This window comes from Eleutherodactylus coqui, chromosome 8 (assembly GCF_035609145.1).
Source record: "Eleutherodactylus coqui strain aEleCoq1 chromosome 8, aEleCoq1.hap1, whole genome shotgun sequence".
Taxonomy (NCBI): Eukaryota; Metazoa; Chordata; class Amphibia; order Anura; family Eleutherodactylidae; genus Eleutherodactylus; species Eleutherodactylus coqui.
In genome coordinates, this window is record NC_089844.1 from 151,793,761 (window position 1) to 151,816,013 (window position 22,253).

The 22,253-nt window shown below is 50.6% G+C and overlaps 1 long non-coding RNA gene across 1 annotated transcript; it reads right to left on the reverse strand.

Annotated features, from left to right (window-relative positions):
• Nucleotides 1-422: 422 nt before the first annotated feature.
• On the reverse strand, nucleotides 423-20,946 carry LOC136577013 (uncharacterized). The gene is made up of 4 exons (XR_010786434.1): nucleotides 20,920-20,946; nucleotides 9,003-9,024; nucleotides 1,604-1,642; nucleotides 423-1,181 (listed from the first exon to the last, which is right to left on the reverse strand). It is a non-coding gene; the product is annotated as an uncharacterized lncRNA (long non-coding RNA).
• Between the last annotated feature and the right edge of the window lie 1,307 nt (nucleotides 20,947-22,253).

A 22,253-nucleotide genomic window follows, 5' to 3' on the forward strand; every position in this document is an offset into this window, starting at 1 on the left:
ATGTTGTTTATTGCCCCCTTTACATCTTTATGGAGCCACATTGTTTGACTCCTTTTCTTCCTGTAAGGTATGAACTGCTCACAGTACGTATTTAAGAGGCTTTTTAAAATTTAACATTTATTGTCTGTACTCTTATTTCTGAGGACATTATCCCCGTCAGTAAGGTTAGGGCATCTCTGAGCTGATCGAACTTTACCTTCCTACTACTTCATTCAGTACCCTAGGAGATAATTCATCTAGACCTGCAGACTTCAATTCATTCACGTTAGCTAAAGGCCCATTTATATGTACTGATCGTTGAAAAACTGTTGTATCAACCAAAGGCGCGCTATAATCATTACGTCTAACCGTGAGCCATCATGCACTATGTGTTTACACGTATCTGTACCATCCATTGCATCGATATAGCCTCCATATGGCATCCGATGCAATGGATGGTACAGATACATGTGGACAGGACCAATGGTATTATATTCTGTGTTTTGTCTTCAGCTGTTATGTATTTGACTTTAATTTGCTGCTATATATAAGAGGTGTGGTGCGTTATTTCATTATGCTTGACAAAGATCTTGTTGAAGATCGAAACGTTGCAGCTTTTACAATGGAGGAATATAGGTTAATTTTTACAGCATCTTTGCATGCTGCCACGGACTCCATCTCTTACCTTTGGTTCTACTCTTGGAATTTTTGATCCGAATTCCTTTTCTGCGGCTTGCATACACGATACAGTCCTGCCTTATTGGAACTGGAGAGAGCGCTGCCTGCGATTATTTTTCTGCATGCACTTTTTGTTTGTCGTTCAGTTTCAGCCAGCATGAAATTCATTGGTGGCTCACTCACTTCTGGTTATGATTAAACACTGAGGAGTGGGAAAGTATAGAAAGTACATGCACCGGCTCACCGTTAACTCCCCAAACTGCACCAGAACTTACTTTATGGTGCTGTTTATTGGTGACAGTTTCCCTTTAAGGCAGGTCACACCTGGAATCCCAGAAACTGACACCACATACTAGAACATTCCACAAGTTTAGAATCCAGTACAGGACAGACTCACACTAATCCTCCGAGAAAGGGAATTTTTGCCCAGTAACTACCTGTCTGGTTATCCCTTAGGAGATCCTGTCCTTCTTGGGCGGTCTCGCACTGAAGGGTCTCTTCAGATCCACGTTCTTCATTCCCTTCTAAGAAAAACATAAACAAAGTGGGTCACTAGACAGAATTAGGAATCCATTACACCTCCCAGATCTAAATATCAGCATGAATAACAATTGTTGTACTGTGTTGATCCAGAAGAAGCAAAAGCCACAAAAATGGAATTGCCTGGACATTACTGTCCCATAGATACCACAGATGGGACAATAATGGGCATGATGTCCATCTAGCTTAGGGACACAAACGTATCTATATTGGATGCAGAGGAAGTTCCTACCGGGAACCCAAAGGCCCTTCTGCCTCCAGTATTATAAATGGCCCATGATAGATGGTGGCCCTCTTACAAATTTTCAGTTGTGGTCCAGGAGCTTTTAGCTATACTACTATATGGTTCTAATGCTCTGACAGCCCTATATAAATATATACCTGGCCCTAGAGAGGAGACACTTACCACGTGACATTTGGAAACAACACGTGAGAATCCGGAGACCTACACAGAAGCAGAGATTACTGTCAGCGGGGGACACTTTAGAGATGAAGACGTACATGAGATTACTTTTAAATTGTTTTTAAATTTTTTTAAAGAAATCCACAGCTTTACTTGTCTCCTAGTGTGAGAGAGGACCTGTCATGTACTCATGACAGTAGGGCTGCCCCATAGCTTAACAGTCGTGACCTTCCTACAATGTTTTTCTTTTATTTATGCTCCCTCCATTCCTCTACATAGGTTCTTCTTAGAATTGGCTCCTGATGCTGTGAATGTGTCAAGGGGGCGGTCCCTACTGCTCATGTCAGTGGGTGACATATTTGAATGACAATGAGCAGTTGGGACCACCCACTTGTCACATTCAGAGCACCTGGAGCCAAATCGTGACCAGCCAGGCTGTAAGATCTGGCTGCTTTTTGCAAAATTGGATCAGGTCATCTCGATCCCATTTTTGGCAAAAATTGCCAGAAAATAATTTTACAAATCAAACTATGTTGCTTCTTCTTGAAATGTGGATCACTTGTTAGAGCTGTTGCCTTTCAGCGCTGGTTCAAATCCCATTAAGGATAACAACGGCATATACTTCAAAAACCCCATTGACATTTAACCGTGTGCAGTACTGTGCAGGCTGCTGTTAGCAGTGATGCACTTTTTTTTTTTTTTCAAAATCGGCTGTGCAGAGCATTGCGCCCTGCAGTAATACTACAGGGACAGAATTGTGTAGGCAGGGCCAGAACACATTTGTTATTGATTGAATATAGTCAGTGGGCCTTCCCTTTAAAAAAAAAAAGGGAAAAATTCTATTTGGCCTGCCTCTGACAGTCCTCAGCGTTCTGGGTAGCGGTGTGGTGGGTGGAGAACGTAAAAAAATCATATGCAGCCAGCTAAGTTTAACAGCAGGCTTGCGCCAATTTATTTCCTGCCTGGGAAATCACCGCTCTGCTGCAGTCAATATAACACTGCAGTTCTGTGACACACAGCAGGGCCACAGAACACATTTGTTATTGATTGAATATAGTCAGTGGGCCTTTCCTTTTAAAAAAAAGGGAAAAATTCTATTTGGCCTGCAGGCTTGCGCCAATTTATTTCCTGGCTGGGAAATCACTGGTAATACAGCATGCTGAGGGGTAGGGGTAGGCCTAGAGGACGTGGACGTGGCCGAGGACGCGTAGGCCCAAGTGAGGGTGTGGGCACAGGCCGAGCTCCTGATCCAGGTGTATCGCAGCCGACTGCTGCGCGATTAGGAGAGAGGCACGTTTCTGGCGTCCCCACATTCATCGCCCAATTAATGGGTCCACGCGGGAGACCTTTATTAGAAAATGAGCAGTGTGAGCAGGTCCTGTCGTGGATAGCAGAAAGTGCTTCGAGCAAGCTATTATCCACCCACAGTTCGGCGCCGTCCAGTGCTGCAAATCCGAATCCTCTGGCTGCTGCTCCTCCTTCCTCCCAGCCTCCTCACTCCATTACAATGACACATGCTCAGGAGCGGGAAGACTCCCAGGAACTGTTCCCGGGCCCCTGCTCAGATTGGGCAGCAGTGGTTCCTCTCCCACCAGAGGAGTTTATCGTCACTGATGCCCAACCATTGGAAAGTTCCCGGGGTCCGGGGGATGAGGCTGGGGACTTCCGGCAACTGTCTCAAGACCTTTCAGTGGGTGAGGAGGACGATGAGACACAGTTGTCTTGCAGTGAGGTAGTAGTAAGGGCAGTAAGTCCGAGGGAGGAGCGCACAGAGGATTCGGAGGAAGAGCAGCAGGACGATGAGGTGACTGACCCCACCTGGTGTGCAACGCCTACTCAGGACAGGTCTTCAGAGGGGGAGGCAAGGGCAGCAGCAGGGCAGGATGCAAGAGGCAGTGCGGTGTCCAGGGGTAGAGGCAGGGCCAGACCGAATAATCCACCAACTGTTTCCCAAAGCGCACCCTCGCGCCATGCCACCCTGCAGAGGCCGAGGTGCTCTAAGGTCTGGCAGTTTTTCACAGAGACGCCTGACGACCGACGAACAGTGGTGTGCAACCTTTGTCGCGCCAAGATCAGCCGGGGAGCCACCACCAACAGCCTCACCACCACCAGCATGCGCAGACATATGATGGCCAAGCACCCCACAAGGTGGGACGAAGGCCGTTCACCGCCTCCGGTTTGCACCGCTGCCTCTCCCCCTGTGCCCCAACCTGCCACTGAGATGCAACCCCCCTCTCAGGACACAGGCACAACCGTCTCATGGCCTGCACCCACACCCTCACCTCCGCTGTCCTCGGCCCCATCCACCAATGTCTCGCACCGCACCGCCCAGCCATCGCTAGTGCAAGTGTTTGAGCGCAAGCGCAAGTACGGCGCCACGCACCCGCACGCTCAAGCGCTAACCGTCCACATAGCCAAATTTATCAGCCTTGAGATGCTGCCGTATAGGGTTGTGGAAACAGAGTCCTTCAAAAGTATGATGGCGGCTGCGGCCCCGCGCTACTCAGTTGCCAGTCGCCACTACTTTTCCCGATGTGCCATCCCAGCCCTGCACGACCACGTCTCCCGCAACATTGTACGCGCCCTCACCAATGCGGTTAGTGGCAAGGTCCACTTAACAACGGACACGTGGACAAGCACAGGCGGCCAGGGCCACTACATCTCCCTGACGGCACATTGGGTGAATTTAGTGGAGGCTGGGACAGAGTCAGAGCCTGGAACCGCTCACGTCCTACCCACCCCCAGAATTGCGGGCCCCAGCTCGGTGGTGGTATGTTCGGCGGTGTATGCTTCCTCCACTAAACCACCCTCCTCCTCCTCCTCAACCTCTGTCTCGCAATCTAGATGTGTCAGCAGCAGCAGGACGTCGCCAGCAGTCGGTGTCGCGCGGCGTGGTAGCACAGCGGTGGGCAAGCGTCAGCAGGCCGTGTTGAAGCTACTCAGCTTAGGAGAGAAGAGGCACACGGCCCACGAACTGCTGCGGGGTCTAACAGAGCAGACCGACCGTTGGCTTGCGCCGCTGAGCCTCCAACCGGGCATGGTCGTGTGTGACAACGGCCGTAACCTGGTGGCGGCTCTGCAGCTCGGCAGCCTCACGCACGTGCCATGCCTGGCCCACATCTTTAATTTGGTGGTTCAGCGCTTTCTGAAAAGCTACCCACGCTTGTCAGACCTGCTCGGAAAGGTGCGCCGGCTCTGCGCACATTTCCGCAAGTCCCACACGGACGCTGCCACCCTGCGGACACTGCAACATTGGTTTAATCTGCCAGTGCACCAACTGCTGTGCGACGTGCCCACACGGTGGAACTCTACGCTCCACATGTTGGCCAGGCTCTATGAGCAGCGTAGAGCTATAGTGGAATACCAACTCCAACATGGGCGGCGCAGTGGGAGTCAGCCTCCTCAATTATTTTCAGAAGAGAGAGCCTGGTTGGCAGACATCTGCCAGGTCCTTGGAAAGTTTGAGGAGTCTACCCAGGTGGTGAGCGGCGATGCTGCAATCATTAGCGTCACCATTCCTCTGCTATGCCTCTTGAGAAGTTCCCTGCAAAGCATAAAGGCAAATGCTTTGCGCTCGGAAACGGAGGCGGGGGAAGACAGTATGTCGCTGGATAGTCAGAGCACCCTCCTGTCTATATCTCAGCGCGTTGAGGAGGAGGAGGAGGAGCATGAGGAGGATGAGGAGGAGGGGGAAGAGACAGCTTGGCCCACTGCTGACGGTACCCATGCTGCTTGCCTATCATCCTTTCAGCGTGTATGGCCTGAGGAGGAGGAGGTGGAGGAGGAGGAGGAGGAGGAGGAGAATCCTGAAAGTGATCTTCCTAGTGAAGACAGCCATGTGTTGCGTACAGGTACCCTGGCACACATGGCTGACCTCATGTTAGGATGCCTTTCTCGTGACCCTCGTGTTGCACGCATTCTGGCCACTACGGATTACTGGGTGTACACACTGCTCGACCCACGGTATAAGGAGAACCTTTCCACTCTCATTCCTGAAGAGGAAAGGGGTTCGAGAGTGTTGCTATACCACAGGACCCTGGCGGACAAGCTGATGGTAAAATTCCCATCCGACAGCGCTAGTGGCAGAAGGCGCAGTTCCGAGGGCCAGGTAGCAGGGGAGGTGTGGAGATTGAGCAGCATGTTCAGCACAGGCAGTGCAACACTCTTTAAGGCCCTGGACAGCTTTATGGCTCCCCACCAAGACTGTGTCACCGCTCCCCAGTCAAGGCTGAGTCGGCGGGAGCACTGTAAAAGGATGGTGAGGGAGTACGTAGCCGATCGCACGACCGTCCTCCGTGACGCCTCTGCCCCCTACAACTACTGGGTGTCGAAGCTGGACACGTGGCCTGAACTCACGCTGTATGCCCTGGAGGTGCTTGCTTGTCCTGCGGCTAGCGTCTTGTCAGAGAGGGTGTTTAGTGCAGCTGGGGGAATCATCACAGATAAGCGTACACGCCTGTCAACCGACAGTGCCGACAGGCTTACACTCATCAAGATGAACAAAGCCTGGATTTCCCCAGACTTCTCTTCTCCACCAGCGGACAGCAGCGATACCTAAGCAATACGTAGGCTGCACCCGCGGATGGAAGCATCGTTCTGTATCACCATCCAAAACGGGGACCTTTTTGCTTCATCAATCTGTGTATAATATTCATCCTCCTCCTCCTGCTCCTCCTCCTGAAACCTCACGTAATCACGCCGAACGGGCAATTTTTCTTTGGGCCACAAGGCTCACTCATATAATTTTTCCAAACAATTTTTATACGTTTCAATGCTCTTACAAGCGATGAAACTTTAACTTGAACCAATTTTTCGTTAAACTGGGCTGCCTCCAGGCCTAGTTACCACTTAAGCCACATTAACCAAAGCGATTAATGGGTTTCACCTGCCATCTTGGTTGGGCATGGCCAATTTTTTCTGAGGTACATTAGTACTGTTGCTACACCAATTTTTTTGGGCCCTCACCTACAGTGTAATCATTGCAATTTCTATGTTCTTCGCCTGCACTCATGGTACAGAAAGGTGTGTGGGGTTGGCCTACACTTTTGCTACATAAATGTAACTGGGGCCTTGTCTATACTGCAGCTACTGAAATGTGAAAGAGACTGTTATCTCCCTAAACTGCTGCAATGGGAATTGTTACTGGGGCTTGTCTTGAGTGCTACTATTACTGAAATGGAACTAAGACTGCGCTCCTCCTATACTGCTGCTTCGGAATTGTTACTGGGGCCTGTCTTGAGTGCTACTATTACTGAAATGGAACTAAGACTGCGCTCCCCCTATACTGCTGCTAGTGATATGTTAGTGGGGCCTGTCCCTAATACTACCGCTGAAATGTTAATAATTCTGGGCTCTGCCTATACCGCAGCTAATGGTATGTCACTGGGGTGTGGAAACAGAGGCTTCACAAAGACATGATGGCGGCGAGGCCATTTCCCACCAACGCTGTTACTGTTAAGGTGCATATAACCACGGACACGTGGAGAGGACACTTAGTGCCTCCAAAACATCCCCCTCCTCCTCCAACAATGAAAACATTCTTGGCAAATACCTTTGCATTGGTCCGTCTGGTGGCAGTCCAAGATAACGACACAACAAGAGAGCACCACCACCATCCCCCCGCCACGGACCACTTAATCATGGCCACATTCCGAAAACCAACTACATAAAACCGCGCTACTAGGTCCGCAGTCACCACCACATTACCACCAACGAGGTTACTGTTAAGGTACATATTACCAGTCTGACTGGGGCAAACAGTGTGGGCCAAAGCCCACCTGTATTGTATCTGACGTTAGCTCTGCTGAGTAGGGCACTGCAATGGGATATATTTATGTACCACCGGTGGGTTCCAGGGAGCCACCCATGCTGTAGGTGCACACGGAGTTTAACCTACATCTGTCCACTTCTAAGGAACCCCAGTCTGACTGGGGCATGCAGTGTGGGCCAAAGCCCACCTGTATTGTATCTGACGTTAGCTCTGCTGAGTAGTGCACTGCAATGGGATATATTTATGTACCACCGGTGGGTTTCAGGGAGCCACCCATGCTGTAGGTGCACACGGAGTTTAACCTACATCTGTCCACTTCTAAAGAACCCCAGTCAGACTGGGGCATGCAGTGTGGGCCGAAGCCCACCTGCATTAAGCACGACATTACCTCAGCTGTGTTGGGCAATGCAATGGGATATATTTAGGTACCGCCGGTGGCTTCCTGGCACCCACCCATGCTGTAGGTGCACACGGAGTTTAACCTGTCCACTTCTAAAGAACCCCAGTCTGACTGGGGCATGCAGTGTGGGCCGAAGCCCACCTGTATTGTATCTGACGTTAGCTCTGCTGAGTAGGGCACTGCAATGGGATATATTTATGTACCACCGGTGGGTTCCAGGGAGCCACCCATGCTGTGGGTGCGCACGGAATTCCCATTGCGGAGTTGTACCTGCCTGTGACTATTTATAAAAAAACGCGGTCTGACTGGGGCGTGCAGACACCTTGACAGAATGAATAGTGTGTGGCACATAGGTTCCCCATTGCTATGCCCACGTGTGCAGCTCCAGATGGAGGTGGCACAGGATTGGATTTCTCATTGCTTCTGTACAGCATTGTGGACTATCGGCCCGCCCCTTTTATGGGGGGGTCACTGCCTAGCCATGCCAACCCTCTGCAGTGTGTGCCTGCTTTGCCTCTGGCAGACGCACTTATAAATAGACATGAGGGTGGCATGGCATGAGGGCAGCTGAAGGCTGGGCAGGGACAGTTTAGTGTGCGCTGTGGACACTGGGTCGTGGGGGGGGGGGTTGGGCAGCATGTAACCCAGGAGAAGTGGCAGCGGAGTGTCATGCAGGCAGTGATTGTGCTTTGTTGGAGGTAGTGTGGTGCTTAGCTAAGGTATGCATTGCTAATGAGGGCTTTTCAGAAGTAAAAGTTGTTGGAGGGGGGGGGGGGGCACTCTTGCTGCTATTGTGGCTTAATAGTGGGACCTGTGAACTTGAGATGCAGCCCAACATGTAGCCCCTCGCCTGCCCTATCCGTTTCTGTGTCGTTCCCATCACTTTCTTGAATTGCCCAGATTTTCACACATGAAAACCTTAGCGAGCATCGGCGAAATACAAAAATGCTCGGGTCGCCCATTGACTTCAATGGGGTTCGTTACTCGAAACGAACCCTCGAGCATCGCGATAAATTCGTCCCGAGTAACGAGCACCCGAGCATTTTGGTGCTCGCTCATCTCTATTTATAACGCATCTTGTTCGAATCAGGATAAAAAGCCCAAATATCCTTTTTCATAGTTCACAGATCAGCCGTCTGGATCATTCTATTTTTTTTACAAAAACATGGTGCCATGAATTTCAAAAAGTTTCAGGAGGTCCTATTAGTGTCCTCGTCTGTGTAGATACTTACATGAACACGCCATTATGGTGACCTGGAGGGAAAAAGAAACTTGTATGAAGAAATGAGATCTGAGTAATGGAGAAGGAGCCCCCAAATTACCTCTGCTATATGGTGATGTGTGAGATTCTGTAGTGGCTATATAGGGATAGTGTATAATGGATTATATAGGTGTACCAGCTATATGGTTGTATATGAGATAATATAGGTGCACTGCTGGTGGAGGTGTGCAGATTAACACCGGTAAATGTTATAGTGTAGTAACCTACACTGAATGGCCCCTTTATTAGAGCTCAGACCATCTCATGATTGGTGCTTCCCTGTATGGAGAGTCTCCCCGTGACCCCGGAGTGCGGCATAAAATCACATGATACGTTTTCCATGGATCAGTTTCAGTGTGAATCCACATTAGATGGGAAAATCTAGCGATCTGAGTGACTACCAATGAGGTCTGGTCATCAGTACTAGACTAGCCGGGGCTGGGATTACACTGCCAACCGCGAGGGGTTTTCTCATGTAACGTTGTGGAGAGTTTTCAGAGAACGGTGTGATTGAGTAAAAACATTCAGCAAAAAAGTAACCGGTGGACGGAAATAACTCATCACCGAAAGGGGTCAGAGGAGGATGTCAAGAATTGCTCTGGTCAACAGGCGCTGCATAGTCAAGAGCAGCCGAATACAATGGTGGTGCTACAACTAACGTGTCTCCGTTCCTTATCAGGGATGGCCTATAATGGCAGATGAACAGTTCGAGCTCCATTGTGTCTAAGAGAAACAGAAAGGTAACTAAAGTGCAAAACTTGTATCACTGAGCAGCAGAAAAACATCTCCTGCACAGATGGATCCAGATTTCTGTTGCCCCGTGCTGATGGGAGGTCAGAATTTTCCCACAAGCAGCAAGAACCGATGACCCCTTACTATCTGCTGATCAGAACATGTCAGGTCCTCAGTCTAATATAAAAGAAGATTCCTGTCCACAGGGGCCAATTTTCCGGCAGAACGGTTTCATTATCTAGTGGAATCTGCACCACTAAGAATTGCTGCGGTTCTAAAGTCCAGAGGACCCCAACGCTTTACTAGACTTGGGTCTACAATAAAGGGGACATTCAGTGTATGCACATTGGTGTATGTACACTGGGCAAATACCCTGAAACAGCTGTGCATTGACTCTGGCTTTGCTTTTAATTTCCAGTCATTGTTACAAGGCTTGTATAAAGAGTCTAACTTTGGCTTGAAGGAATGCTGCTTTCCAATGGATGGCACTGTGGAGGTATTATTCCATCTCCCTTATTTACATATTACCCACAGGAGGATAAATGGCCTTTTGAGTCTCCTCACTCACCATATAGGTTCTCCCCCTAAGGAGAAAAGCGTTTCTGCCCCTCTACATTACATATAACACACAGTTCCACTTGATTCCCCGTAATCACTCATGTCCTAAATTACCTCTCAGTCCTCCGTGATATAACTGACCTTGAGGTCCTTCTTCAGAGAGCTCAACCTTATTTATTATAGGAAAATCACAGAGGTGGAAAAAAATGTACAAAGACAACTCACAGAAAAAGAAGCCTGATACAAGATATATGCTACAAGGGAGGCTCAACCACCATGTGGCCTAATAGCATGCAGCAAGCCAGATTGCAATATAGAGGAGCAAAATGGCATGCTTCTCTATATTGCATGGATGGCATGCTGGTGTGGCACACTTTGTTAATACAGGGCAATCCAGTGAATCAAATGAATTTATGAATGGGTGAGTGCTGCCTCTGGCTGAGCGCAGGGACCAATCAGAGGCAGCTCTCAGCTGTCATTCAATAGCTGAGAGCTGCCTCTGATTTGTCACAGGGCTCAGCCAATCAGAGGCAGCCCTTTTAGCAGCCGGAGATTTTAAATCCCCGCCTGCTGAATACTCCTCAAAGCAGTGCAGGAGAAGAGCTGGCTGGACGTGGCTGAGCCCCGGCAGTTGCAGAGAGGTGAGTATACTTTTTTTTTTTTACACATTTTTGGATTGATTTTCAGGGAAGGGCTTATATTTGAAGACCTTCCTCGAAAAATCACTGCAGCGCTTGCCGGCAGCCCATTGCTTTCAATGGAGCTGGCTGTATTGCCAGCTCCATTGAATTCAATGGGAGAACATCGCTCTCCTCTGCCAGGCTGTCACAGTGTCCAGTGATAATGGGACTCCCCATGGAGATAAAGAAGTCCTCTGCCACAGCTGTCACAGCTGTAGCAGAGGAGAGTGATGTTCTCTGTATGTCAATGGGGCCACCGAAGCTGCCGCTGGCCCAATTGACCACAGGTGAAACCCCTGGATGTGACAGCATCCAGGGGTTTCACATCCAAGAAATCCCCTGCTGCCGCTGTCACAGCCACAGCAGGGGATAGCGGGCAGCGCTCTTTTTGAGCAGATAAATGCTGCTAGCAGCGTTTTTTCCACCATTTTGGAACGTGTAACTGATGCGTTCAAAAATTTGTGTGTCAAAACACCCGTGTGACTGAGCCCTTAGTCAATGTTAGTGCAATGGTGAAGGAGGGGTGTAGACAGAAGAACAAGAAAGCTGGATAAAGGACAGCTGGACAGCCCTGAGTCTGAGGAAAGAGAATGAAAGCTGTCAGATACAACGCATTATACTGAGAGCGGTACCTCCAGTCACCAAGCTCTGTGTTCAGATAAACAGAAACTGGACTGCATTGGAAGCTGCCTTGTTTGTCTGGAACTGCAATAAATGTCAGGAGGCATAGCCTGATGCAATGCCTGGCACAGCCCAACTGTCTGCCAAAGCTCAACCACCTACTGCAGTCCAGGCACCAAGGCCTTCATCATCACCCTCGTGGAACGTGGTACCATGGAAGAACGGATTACCTTGGGCGGCACCTGGTGGTGCATCCAGCGGGATGTCAACTGCTTTCTCCACTACCAAATTGAATCTATTCTTCAGGGCTGAGAGGAGATCCCACTGCTCCAGATAGAGCCATCTTGATGCCAGCTCTTCTCCTGATTCATTTGACACCCAGCAACTACGATCTCCAGCCTGCATCGAGGCCCAATCCAGAAGTCGTGCCCCGGTGAGCTCAAAGACTCACGACGGAAGTCATGCCAATGGCCAGGCCTAGGCCAACACTAGGGCAGAACCCAGCAATTATAAGTAGCCCAGATTCCTTTTCAGAAGTGAATGCTGCTGAGGATATTTTCCCTTATAGGGCTGCTTCCCCTATGTCCTCAGAGTGGGGAAGTTTTTTTGGATCCTTTGAGTCACCTTCATCTACTGGGTTCACTAGGGATCTCAAGACAAAGGAGGAACCTATTAAAAGGGACACTCAAGCCCAAACTCACCCTCTGACTAGAGGAAGAGCAAGAGCGCATTATGATGCTAGCGTAAAAAGGAGGAAGTAAGCATAAACAAACTGTTGCCCCAGTGAGAAAAAGGGCTCACTATCTAAATATGTGTACATATCCTTACGTAACGCTATATGGGCTGAACTTGTGAACTTGGTTCTATTTTTGTTTAATTGCACCAGTTGCACCCCTCCTTGTTGAAAAGACAGGGATTTGCGCAACAGAGAAAAATGCATTTGTTGAACTGAGTGCACACTCTGCCCTGGCTCACCGCTGTTGTGCAACTTTCATGTTGCTTTGTGTACTTATTAGAGATGAGCGAGCACCAAAATGCTCGTGTGCTCGTTACTCGGGACGAACTTTTCGCGATGCTCGAGGGTTCGTTTCAAGTAACGAACCCCATTGAAGTCAATGGGCGACCCGAGCATTTTTGTATTTCGCCGATGCTCGCTAAGGTTTTCATTTGTGAAAATCTGGGCAATTCAAGAAAGTGATGGGAACGACACAGAAACGGATAGGGCAGGCGAGGGGCTATATGTTGGGCTGCATCTCAAGTTCCCAGGTCCCACTATTAGGGCGAGCACCCACTGGCGTTTGCGTTTCCCGCGGGGGAAAAACGCAGCGTTTTCGCCGCGTGTCCCGCGTTTTTTCAGCGCGTTTTCCGCGGCGTTTTTCGCGGCGTTTTCGCGGCGTTTTCGCGGCTTTGCCATTAATTTCCATGGAGAAAAATAAGGACACATATGCAACTGACAGTTCCTATGTTAAAAACGCAAACGCAATGCAAAAAAAAACACCAGTGGACAGGAACACATGTTATCTCTATGCCTGTGCAGGAAAAACGCAAAACGCAAAACGCAAAACGCAGGTAAAAAAACGCCAGTGGGTGCTCGCCCTTAAGCCACAATAGCGGCAAGAGTGGGCCCCCCCTCTCCCAACAACTTTTACTTCTGAAAAGCCCTCATTAGCAATGCATACCTTAGCTAAGCACCACACTACCTCCAACAAAGCACAATCACTGCCTGCATGACACTCCGCTGCCACTTCTCCTGGGTTACATGCTGCCCAATCCCCCCCCCCCCACGACCCAGTGTCCACAGCGCACACCAAACTGTCCCTGCCCAGCCTTCAGCTGCCCTCATGCCACGCCACCCTCATGTCTATTTATAAGTGCGTCTGCCATGAGGAGGAACCGCAGGCACACACTGCAGAGGGTTGGCACGGCTAGGCAGCCACCCTCTTTAAAAGGGGTGGGGCAATAGCCCACAATGCTGTACAGAAGCAATGAGAAATCCAATCCTGTGCCACCTCCATCAGGAGCTGCACACGTGGGCATAGCAATGGGGAACCTATGTGCCACACACTATTCATTCTGTCAAGGTGTCTGCATGCCCCAGTCAGACCGCGGTTTTTTATAAATAGTCACAGGCAGGTACAACTCCGCAATGGGAATTCTGTGTGCACCCACAGCATGGGTGGCTCCCTGGAACCCACCGGCTGTACATTAATGTATCCCATTGCAGTGCCCATCACAGCTGAGGTAACGTCCGATTAAATGCAGGTGGGCTTCGGCCCACACTGCATGCCCCAGTCAGACTGGGGTTCTTTAGAAGTGGACACATGCAGTTACAACTCCCTGTGGACCCACGGCATGGGTGGCTCCCTGGAACCCACCGGCGGTACATAAATATATCCCATTGCATTGTCCATCACAGCTGAGGTAATGTCGTGCTTAATGCAGGTGGGCTTCGGCCCACACTGCATGCCCCAGTCAGACTGGGGTTCTTTAGAAGTGGACACATGCAGTTACAACTCCCTGTGGACCAACAGCATGGGTGGGTGCCAGGAAGCCACCGGCGGTACATAAATATATCCCATTGCAGTGCCCAACACAGCTGATGTAACGTCAGCTGTAATGCAGGTGGGCTAAAAATTCATTTGATTACACTGTAGGCGAGGGCTCCCAAAAATTGGTGTACCAACAGTACTAATGTACCTGAGAAAAATTGCCCATGCCCAACCAAGAGGGCAGGTGAAATCCATTAATCGCTTTGGTTAATGTGGCTTAATTGGTAACTAGGCTTGGAGGCAGCCCAGTTAAAATAAAAATTGGTTGAGGTGAAAGTTTCAACGCTTTAATGAGCATTGAAACTTATAAAAATTGTTTACAAAAATTATATGACTGAGCCTTGTGGCCCTAAGAAAAATTGCCCGTTCGGCGTGATTACGTGAGGTTTCAGGAGGAGGAGGATGAATATAATACACAGATTGATGAAGCTAAAAGGTCCGCGTTTTTGATGGTGATAGAGAACGATGCTTCCATCCGCGGGTGCAGCCTACGTATTGTTTAGGTATCGCTGCTGTCCGCTGGTGGAGAAGAGAAGTCTGGGGAAATCCAGGCTTTGTTCATCTTGATGAGTGTAAGCCTGTTGGCACTGTCGGTTGACAGGCGGGTACGCTTATCCGTGATGATTCCCCCAGCCGCACTAAACACCCTCTCTGACAAGACGCTAGCTGCAGGGCAAGCAAGCACCTCCAGGGCATACAGCGCGAGTTCAGGCCACGTGTCCAGCTTCGACACCCAGTAGTTGTAGGGGGCAGAGGCGTCACGGAGGACGGTCGTGCGATCGGCTACGTACTCCCTCACCATCCTTTTACAGTGCTCCCGCCGACTCAGCCTTGACTGGGGAGCGGTGACACAGTCTTGCTGGGGAGCCATAAAGCTGTCCAGGGCCTTAGAGAGTGTTCCCCTGCCTGTGCTGTACATGCTGCCTGATCTCCGCGCCTCCCCTGCTACCTGGCCCTCGGAACTGCGCCTTCCGCCACTAGCGCTGTCGGATGGGAATTTTACCATCAGTTTGTCCGCCAGGGTCCTGTGGTATAGCATCACTCTCGAACCCCTTTCCTCTTCGGGTATGAGAGTGGAAAGGTTCTCCTTATACCGTGGGTCAAGCAGTGTGTACACCCAGTAATCCATAGTGGCCAGAATGCGTGTAACGCGAGGGTCACAAGAAAGGCATCCTAACATGAAGTCAGCCATGTGTGCCAGGGTACCTGTATGCAACACATGGCTGTCCTCACTAGGAAGATCACTTTCAGGATCCTCCTCCTCCTCCTCCTCAGTCCATACACGCTGAAAGGATGACAGGCAAGCAGCATGTGTACCCTCAGCAGTGGGCCAAGCTGTCTCTTCCCCCTCCTCCTCATGCTCCTCCTCCTCCTCCTCCTCACCGCGCTGAGATATAGACAGGAGGGTGCTCTGACTATCCAGCGACATACTGTCTTCCCCGGCTCTGTTTCCGAGCGCAAAGCGTCTGCCTTTATGCTTTGCAGGGAACTTCTCAAGAGGCATAGCAGTGGAATGGTGACGCTAATGATTGCAGCATCGCCGCTCACCACCTGGCTAGACTCCTCAAACTTTCCAAGGACCTGGCAGATGTCTGCCAACCAGGCCCACTCTTCTGAAAAGAATTGAGGAGGCTGACTCCCACTGCGCCGCCCATGTTGGAGTTGGTATTCCACTATAGCTCTACGCTGCTCATAGAGCCTGGCCAACATGTGGAGCGTAGAGTTCCACCGTGTGGGCACGTCGCACAGCAGTCGGTGCACTGGCAGATTAAACCGATGTTGCAGGGTGGCAGCGTCCGTGTGGGACTTGCGGAAATGTGCGCAGAGCCGGCGCACCTTTCCGAGCAGGTCTGACAAGCGTGGGTAGCTTTTCAGAAAGCGCTGAACCACCAAATTAAAGACGTGGGCCAGGCATGGCACGTGCGTGAGGCTGCCGAGCTGCAGAGCCGCCACCAGGTTACGGCCGTTGTCACACACGACCATGCCCGGTTGGAGGCTCAGCGGCGCAAGCCAGCGGTCGGTCTGCTCTGTTCGACCCTGCAGCAGTTCATGGGCCGTGCGCCTCTTATCTCCTAAGCTGAGTAGTTTCAGCACGGCCTGCTGACGCTTGCCCACCGCTGTGATGCCACGCCGCGCAACACCGACTGCTGGCGACGTGCTGCTGCTGCTGACACATCTTGATTGCGAGACAGAGGTTGCGTTGGAGGAGGAGGAGGGGGAGGAGGAGGGTGGTTTCGTGGAGGAAGCATACACCGCCGCAGATACCAGCACCGAGCTGGGGCCCGCAATTCTGGGGGTGGGTAGGACGTGAGCGGTCCCAGGCTCTGACTCTGTCCCAGCCTCCACTAAATTCACCCAATGTGCCATCAGGGAGATATAGTGGCCCTGCCCGCCTGTGCTTGTCCACGTGTCTGTTGTTAAGTGGACCTTGGCAGTAACCGCGTTGGTGAGGGTGCGTACAATGTTGCGGGAGACGTGGTCGTGCAGGGCTGGGACGGCACATCGGGAAAAGTAGTGGCGACTGGGAACTGAGTAGCGCGGGGCCGCCGCCGCCATCATATTTTTGAAAGACTCCGTTTCCACAAGCCTATACGGCAGCATCTCCAGGCTGATAAATTTGGCAATGTGCACGTTTAACGCTTGAGCGTGCGGGTGCGTGGCAGCGTACTTGCGCTTGCGCTCCAACACTTGCGCTAGCAACGGCTGGACGGTGCGCTGACAGACATTGGTGGATGGGGCCGAGGACAGCGGAGGTGAGGGTGTGGGTGCAGGCCAGGAGACGGTAGTGCCTGTGTCCTCAGAGGGGGGTTGGATCTCAGTGGCAGGTTGGGGCACAGGGGGAGAGGCAGTGGTGCAAACCGGAGGCGGTGAACGGCCTTCGTCCCACCTTGTGGGGTGCTTGGCCATCATATGTCTGCGCATGCTGGTGGTGGTGAGGCTGGTAGTGGTGGCTCCCCAGATGATCTTGGCGCGACAAAGGTTGCACACCACTGTTCGTCGGTCGTCTGCACTCTCAGTGAAAAACTGCCAGACCTTAGAGCACCTCGGCCTCTGCAGGGTGGCATGGCGCGAGGGTGCGCTTTGGGAAACAGTTGCTGGATTATTCGGTCTGGCCCTGCCTCTACCCCTGGACACTGCACTGCATCTTGCAACCTGCCCTGCTGCTGCACTTGCCTCCACCTCTGAAGACCTGTCCTCAGTAGGCGTAGCAAACCAGGTGCGATCAGTCACCTCATTGTCCTGCTGCTCTTCCTCCGAATCCTCTGTGCGCTCCTCCCTCGGACTTACTGCCCTTACTACTACCTCACTGATAGACAACTGTGTCTCATCGTCATCGTCCTCCTCACCCACTGAATGGTCTTGAGACAGTTGCCGGAAGTCCCCAGCCTCATCCCCCGGACCCCGGGAACTTTCCAATGGTTGGGCATCAGTCACGATAAACTCCTCTGGTGGGAGAGGAACCACTGCTGCCCAATCTGAGCAGGGGCCCGGGAACAGTTCCTGGGAGTCTGCCTGCTCCTCAGAATGTGTCATTGTCATGGAGTGAGGAGGCTGGGAGGAAGGAGGAGCAGCAGCCAGAGGATTCTGAGTTGCAGCAGTGGACGGCGCAGAACTGTGGGTGGACGATAGATTGCTGGATGCACTTTCTGCCATCCACGACAGGACCTGCTCACACTGCTCATTTTCTAATAAAGGTCTACCGCGTGGACCCATTAATTGTGCGATGAATGTGGGGACGCCAGAAACGTGCCTCTCTCCTAATCCCGCAGCAGTCGGCTGCGATACACCTGGATCAGGAGCTCGGCCTGTGCCCACACCCTGACTTGGGCCTCCGCGTCCTCGCCCGCGTCCACGTCCTCTAGGCCTACCCCTACCCCTCAGCATGCTGTATTACCAGTAATGCAGAAACAGAACGCTGTAATTAAATGTGCCGCTTATTGGCCTGTGGTTGGAGGCTGACTTCGCTTACGGAACGCCAGAAAATAATTTTGCGCAAGCCTGCTGTAACACTTAGCTTGCTGCGTATGAATTTGGAGAACTACTACACCCAGCAGAGACCCAGAACACTGAGAACACTCACAGGCAGCCGAAATAGATTTTTTTCCCCAAATGTTTTTGCAAAGGCCCACTGCCTATATTCAATCAATATGTCTTCTGTCCCTGCCTAAGCGCTTCTGGCCCTGGAGTATTACTGCAGAGCGCAATGCTCTGCACGGCCGATATACCAAAAAAAAAAAAAGTGCAACACTGCAAAAAGCAGCCTCCACAGTACTGCACACGGTTAGATGTGGCCCTAAGAAGGACCGTTGGGGTTCTTGAAGCCTAAAATACTCCTAACACTCGCCCTATAGCAGCTCCACCAAGATACCACTTTCCCTCAGCTATGTCACAACGCATCTGAGGCGAGCCGCGGGAGGGGCCGATTTTTATACTCGGGTGACACCTGATCTCGCCAGCCACTCACTGCAGGGGGGTGGTATAGGGCTTGAACGTCACAGGGGGAAGTTGTAATGCCTTCCCTGTCTTTCTATTGGCCAGAAAAGCGCGCTAACGTCTCAGAGATGAAAGTGAAAGTAACCCGAACATCGCGTGGTACTCGTCACGAGTAACGAGCATCTCGAACACGCTAATACTCGAACGAGTATCAAGCTCGGACGAGTATGTTCGCTCATCTCTAGTACTTATACATCCCAGAGCTGGGAATTGGGATTTTATGAATGTCTATGTCTTGTGTATTTTGGACACACGTACCCTGGGAAACTCAACCTGATTGAGAAGCAAATGCAATCTAATGCCGAGGACGGCTTCTCTTAAAACAGAGGAGAGTTGTAGTGACCCAAAGTTGTCACTACAAAAGTGCTGTTCTATAACATGGTTATGTTCCTTTAATAAAAGTACTAGAGGGGAGTTGGTGATTGGAGGACCATCAAGTCTAAACCAGAGGATGGACTAGACCTCTGTCTGGCGCCTGAGCCCTATGCTAATGGGAGGACTTAGAGTCCATAAATAGCTTCACCCAGTTTTGGAAAGTACTGTTAGTGTTCTGCAGTTAGTGAGAGAGTCTGTGTCTATGAAGTGGAGAGGTATAGATAGAAGAAAGCTGGATAAAGTACACCCAGACACAGTTCCATCCCAAGTCTGAGGAAAGAGGTGGAAATGTGCCGGATACGACACTTATTATTTCCCAGGGTCACGGTGGGACAACCTGACAAGAAATATGGGAACTTTTGCAGGGAGAGCGGAATCTCCAGTCACCAAACTCTGGATTCGTATCTACAAAAACTGGATTGCATTGGACGTTGCCTTGTTTGCCTAGAACTGCAATAAAAATGAGTTTTCCTGTTTCACTCTTAGGCCCCCTGTCCCCAGGCGTTGCGGTATCCCACAGTGGATCTCTGGGAGCAGGAGCCGGCAGATGGATCTCCGCTGTCAGCCTATCTGTCAGATAGGCTGACCGCAGAGAATCGCGGCAACTCGCAGCATGCTGCAAATTGACAGCTGACCGTGGAGAATTGCAATGATTCTCCGCTCATGGACAGGGGGGACGCGCTCTTCATAGCAACGCAATGAAAAGCTTCAGACAGTATGATTCGCCAGCAATTTACCGCCGGCACAATCACGCCCGTGGACAGGGGGCCTTACTCCGACTCCTGGAGCTCCTTCTCCTTAGGAAACATCTGCGCTCTGTAACATACTACACCGCCCTCCAGTAGCAGGGACCGTGACCCCTATTATCTATAAACTTTGTAGCATCGCCGGGTGGGAGTACAACTACCGAGCTTCCTTCACTCCGGCCTGCAGCAGACTAACGTCATGAACAGAGGCGTAACTTGAAGCTCCTGGGCCCCGATGAAAACTTGTAACAGCGGCCCCAACTATAATGCTTTACTTATAGTACTGGATTCCCTATATGGAAAAGAGGCCTTGTGGGCCCCCTAAGGGTCCTGGGCCCGGGTGCAACCGCATCCCCTGCATCCCCTATAGTTACGCCCCTGGTCATGAATTACAACCTCCATCATCCACCATTACTACTTTTACGTGTAGCATAGCGGATAGGATTCAGAGTACATCGTCACCGTGAGCTGACTCCCCGATACATGAATTCTTCTGTTTCTTCCCTCTCCACAGCAGTAGCATTGGGCAAGCAGAGAGGGGTAACTCTTTCCTCCAGCAGGGGTCACTGCACCTGGGGGTGGGACTGAGCATCGCGGCAGTAGACCAGCTGACATGCCACAATGGGTAAGGGGGATCTCTCAGCGGTATATAGAGCCGCCGCTGGTATATGCCGATCACTGAGACCTCCCAATTATACTAATATATATCGGTAGACACCCTGATATGTGACTACTGCATTCCCCGAAATCTATTGTCTCCCATGCCCCTCCCATCACACCTCTCTATACGGTATAGGTATCATATATATATACTGTATACACCCACATCATTAGCGGCGTAAGCATATGGCATCCTGTAGGCATAGTGAATGAGCTGTGCATATCATTATGGGGTGTGAGCTGCTTCCAAAGATGGCGGCTTTTTTGCACCCTGACAATTTACCGCCATTCAACTCTTTTATTTGTTGTTTGAGCCTCAGTTTTAACCCTATAAAGGCTGGACGATGATATAACTTTCCATGTCTGCAGTGACTCGTACAGCTCGCGCTCGCGTCTGATATCTAGGTATTACTTGTGTGTCTACGGAAGCGGGTGGGGTTATATATTATACCGCCGTAGATCAATTAACCTACCTGACTGGTTGTTGCGGTCCGATCGGCTTTCAGGAAGCTTTGATGAGCAATGAATTAGTCAATGGCGGTATTGACCATGTGCTTGGTACCAGCCGCAGTATAATGTTAGTGCTGGATTACTGTCCCCTCCCCTTCCTGCGTCACTACGTATGTCTTTACGCAATCTTGAAGGGATGTTCCAGGGAAGGAAGACCAAAGAGAGAGACTCCGTGCCAGCGCCAGGCTCCGCCCAAATCCTGCGCCAGGTGTTATGTAATATATCCGTTCTGCCTGCCGTGTTCTTTTAATCTCTGTACAATGTAAGTACCGCAGCTTTCTAATATACTTTGTTCCTCACTGTTTTCAAGATCTCTGCTTGCTGTCAACAATTTGGAACATTTTTGCTTACATTTAAAAAACCAAACAGAACTAATACTTCTTACAGCTGAGGGGTTGTTACAGTTGTATCCAGTGTAGACAAACCTCTGTGGACTCCAGAATAATACAGGCTGCCTTACACTGATACATTGTAACAAACTATCAGGAGAGGAGAGATTTGTGCTGCTGATGTGTTACACAGAGGACTGTCTGCACTGGATACAACTGTAACAAACCCTCAGCTCAGGTGTGTACAGGTTTTCAGCCTCTGGCTATGAATAATAATGTCTGCATTCACTGACAGCAAGCAGAGAATATGTCACCGATAAAAAGAAAAATCCCTAGTAAATCCAGTTACTCAAGTCATCCTATTCTGCTAAGCTCTTACTGATGGCCGACCCTAGGGCAAGTTATCAGTAGTTGGTTGGCGGTGGTGTCTGCTCCGACCCCCGTGCATCCCGGTGGGTGCTGACTGTATGACCCTTTAAAGGGGTATACTGAGCTTTTAGTATTGATGACCTAGCCTCAGGATAGATCATCGGTAGTTCATCGTTGGGGGTCCGCCGCTTGGGATCTCCGGCAATCTTCAGCCCACTGTCAGTGCAGAGGGGTCAGACATCACATCGGGGGTCGGGGGCAGGAAGTGTAATAGATGGCTTCGCTTCCATTAGAAGTGATGCTTGCTATTACACTTCCGGTCCGGACCCCCGATGTGGACGTCTGACCCCTCTTCACTGACAGTGGGCTGAAGATTGTTGTGTTGTGTTTGTAAAAAATGGCAGTGAAGAATACGGCCATGTGGATAGTCCTACTGATCTATATTAGCTCTGCATTACGCCCTCCAAAATACGGACCGAAGGTGAAACACGTCCGTCTAAATAAGTAATTCTATATTTTCCTGTATAGCAGCAATCTCCAGCCTGCAGCCCTACATCTGTAGTGAATGAAGCCCCCAGCGGGTCCTGACAGCCGCAGCC